The sequence below is a fragment of the Ostrea edulis genome, chromosome 1 (assembly GCF_947568905.1).
Source record: "Ostrea edulis chromosome 1, xbOstEdul1.1, whole genome shotgun sequence".
Lineage (NCBI taxonomy): Eukaryota > Metazoa > Mollusca > Bivalvia > Ostreida > Ostreidae > Ostrea > Ostrea edulis.
The window spans coordinates 25,085,519-25,089,290 of NC_079164.1; the positions used below are offsets into that span (position 1 = coordinate 25,085,519).

A 3,772-nucleotide genomic window follows, 5' to 3' on the forward strand; every position below is an offset into this window, starting at 1 on the left:
ATTTTTTACTAGCACGTTAAATTGACCATCAAATTTGAACAGAAACGACCGAAATATTATTTGCATTGTTCCTGCAGACAATGAATTTTTACAGTGCATGTTGATAGTAGCCAATTACTAATCATAAATTAATTATAGTACTGTTTTGATAGCATAAGTGCTAGGGCGATCAAAGAAATATCGGGGGTTACCTATGTTTATTTAGCACTTGCGTAGTAAACTTCCCACGTCTTTGTTGTTTTAAGCATGTTGAAAGAAATAATGATGAGCACAAAGTTGTGTACCCAAATAATCATTGTTACAAGTCAGTTGACCTGCAACCACTACTTCCACATTTTATGTGAACAAGATTTTCAAACACAATGTGTAGTAAAGAAGATTTTCTGTCTTGGGATAATGACATTAATTTGGATGAACTTTTAGGGGACTATACAGACCACGAGGACAAGGATTCAGCAGAGAATCAATGCCTAACAGAGGTTCCAAGTTACCAATGCCCAGACTGCCAGAAGGTTTTGAAATCCGTTTCAGGATTCCGAGGGCACATGACCAAACAACACAAAAAAAAAAGCAGAACAAAAGGTATGTACAGTAACACTATGTTATATTTCTTGTGTGAAACATAGTCTTATTTATTAAAAAAAATTAAAATGATACATGTGCAATTATAAATTACTCTATAGTATGTTGTTTTAAAAGAGATTTACTGATTCAGTATATTTGTGTGAATTGATGTTTTATGCTTAAATTTGACAATCTGATAAAAATTGAATAAACAATTTTATGTGAAAAATATTATGATTGTTTTATTGTAATTCTTGCAGCGGGTGACTACCGAATAACCCAGAAGGCCAAAGAAGACCCCAGTTCACTTGCTACTGCATCATCAGTGGACTTCGGGAAAATCTATGGTGAAGCTAGTCAGAAAACACTGGAAAAGATGTGCGATAATCCCATGTACAAGTTGTTTGGGGACAATCGTATGGAGATGTTGGCTAGATTCTGCATTGAAGCAAACTTTCTGGATGTTTTTTTCCTCAGCCAGCTCAAAGATATCTTCAGCCTCTCCTTGAGTGATTCCAGTGAAAGGGAGCTTTTCTTTTCGAGAAGTGAGACTGTCTTTTTCTGTGCAAAGGGAATGTGTTACCCTATTCATGGAAAAGGGATGTGAAGAGAAGAGAGAAGACATCATAAACTTTCTCCAGGACTATATTCTTGAGATACCAAGTGAAATGTTTGGAAATCTTCTGGAAGAAAACAAGAAAATATCGGAGGAACTATCATATCATATATCCACCTATGACAAGAAAATCCTTTTCTACATATCTGGGTTTATAGCGGCAAACTTGAAGAAGAAGTGCTTTCGAATGACAGAAGAAATACCTTCTTAACAGACTTACAAGCAAGACCAGTAGTGCAAGTTTTCTTACCTAGCTGCAATAATGTAGCCCTATCCAATTTTTTTTAATTCTGACGTTTTCGGGATAGGGCTACAATTCCATAGGATCTCCGTAATAGTGCAAAATAATTTTATGAATAACCGATAATAAACTGTGTATTAGTCCCAAATGTTGTTTACACCAAAAGGAGTACCAATTTTGTGCTCGGGCATGTCTAATAAAGGTGTTTTTCATTAAATACAATGTACAGCATGCAAAATTCTTCGTCTGCTCCGCCATGCTTGTTATCGCGAGATCTCGTAGGTGGATCTAATGAAAAACCTAAGCATTGACAATCAGCGCGAAAATGTAGTTACTCGAGCCACTTCGACAAAGAAAGGAAAATCATATTGTTGCAGAAAGAATTTTCACTCTGCTGTTCGGTTTTTAACTTGATATTAAATTCAAACCTTTTCAATACCGACGAAATAGCTTTCGCCTCCATACTTTTCCATTGATGTAAATACTACCTTATATGGCATATGCAAATGACTTGACAATCGGAAGTTTATACTTCAGTACATCAAACATGGCGCACAAATATGAATCGAGAAATTGGAATTTATCGAAATTGTTGAAAACGGTAGAATAGAGCCTTACAAATTTTAAGTTGCAGGTTGTAAATTTATATATTGACTAAGAAACATAGAATATCATTTTATTTACGTAAAGAAAGTCAGGAAATGTTTAGAATGAGCGCAAATGTTGCGGGAGTGAATCACTCCCGCATTTGCACCATTACGGAGATCCTAAGGAGTTGTAGCCCTCTCCTAAAAAAAAAAAAAAAAAAATCAGAGAGGGCTACATTATTGCAGCTATTTCGTACCCAGTATGATCAGTGGCTCACAAAGAACAGTCGGGGAGGCCTAGTGAGACCAGCAGATAATTTCTACCTTCTAGTGCGCGAGTTGGAAATTTCCATCAGAAAGATCATTGACTTCAACAAAATTCAGTCCGAGACATTCAACAGCTGCAAGATGAAGGAGCACATGTTGGATTCCTTCATGGTGAATCACTACTTTAAGGAAGTGTTCCATGGTTGTGAAAACAATGACCTCCCAACACTTTTGGAGGATATTGTGAATGTATTTTTGACTGTTCGGGGGTTTGCAGTGGCACGTGTGCTCCGTAACAAACTGAGTGTTAAACAAACCAAACAACCAGCCAAACAGAGTGACAGTCTCCGGCAAGTGCTGAAACAGTGCAGTACAAACTCATTAAGTAAAAATTGATCACCTTTGTTAGGACATTTCTTCTCTTGGAATTATTGACTCATAAGCTGTATTCCAAATGCATTATGTTTTAGTGCTGAAGACTTGTGTCTGTGACTATTTATTGTGTATTGTGCTGTTCGTCTTAGGAAATTAATATATGCTTCACCTGTTCACCTTCTTGCTATAATATTGATAATTACCAAAAACTTGTGTATGTGAATATCTATGTTGTGTTGTTCAATTTATGAAATAAAATTATGCTTCACCTGTTCACCTTCTTGACGTATTGATTAATAAAAGGAATAAACTTTGATAAAATATTCAGTTTTATAGTCACGTAGCACTGTTCCAGCTATAAGAAAATGAAGGGGCTGAACCCCACCCTCAAATTACTTTTCCTCACAGTAAAGCTATATGAAGAACCAAATGAACTGATTGTCATTATTATACAACATGGATGACATGAAATAAAAATTAACACACAGCACTACTATCCACAGGAACAAGAGTACTTGCCCATTCTGCTTATACCATAGCAATAAAGACAGAAAAGTACCCTTCTTATTTACCACTCTCCATTTTCAAATCTTAGTTGGAATAATGAGTAACTAATGCAAAAGCTTTTCAAAGATTTTATAAAATCATGATGTTTCAACTAAGCAAAGTTGTAAAGAATGCTTAAGAGCATAACATATAGCAGTAAATTTCATTAATTCCATAATGCATAAAGTGCACTTGCAATCAAGGAGGCTCAAAAACTTTTTTTTTTACCTTAATAAAACTCTAGTTGGCATTTTAGAGCCCCCTTAAAAGTAGTAGTTTCCACACTGAATAGAAATTGGACTTATGCCTCTGACCTTGCTTGAAAAATTAGTCCTCATATTGTATGCAATATATAAATTTCTTTCTTCTTTAAGGAAAAAGACCATTGTAAATGTCAAACATTTTATTTTATAATTTTGAGAACCAAGTCTTTTTGGTAAAAACAACAAACAACCTGGCCTGGAGGTTATAAAACTTTTTTGAGTACATTCTCATACTCAGACTCAAACTATGTTCTCTAAATCGTATACATACTCAAAAGCGAAGGTTATAAAACTTTTATAAAAATCATTCTCA

The 3,772-nt window shown here is 35.0% G+C and overlaps 1 pseudogene; it reads left to right on the forward strand.

Annotated features, from left to right (window-relative positions):
- Positions 1-386: 386 nt before the first annotated feature.
- Positions 387-2,671, forward strand: LOC125663784 (uncharacterized; annotated as a pseudogene).
- Positions 2,672-3,772: the final 1,101 nt, after the last annotated feature.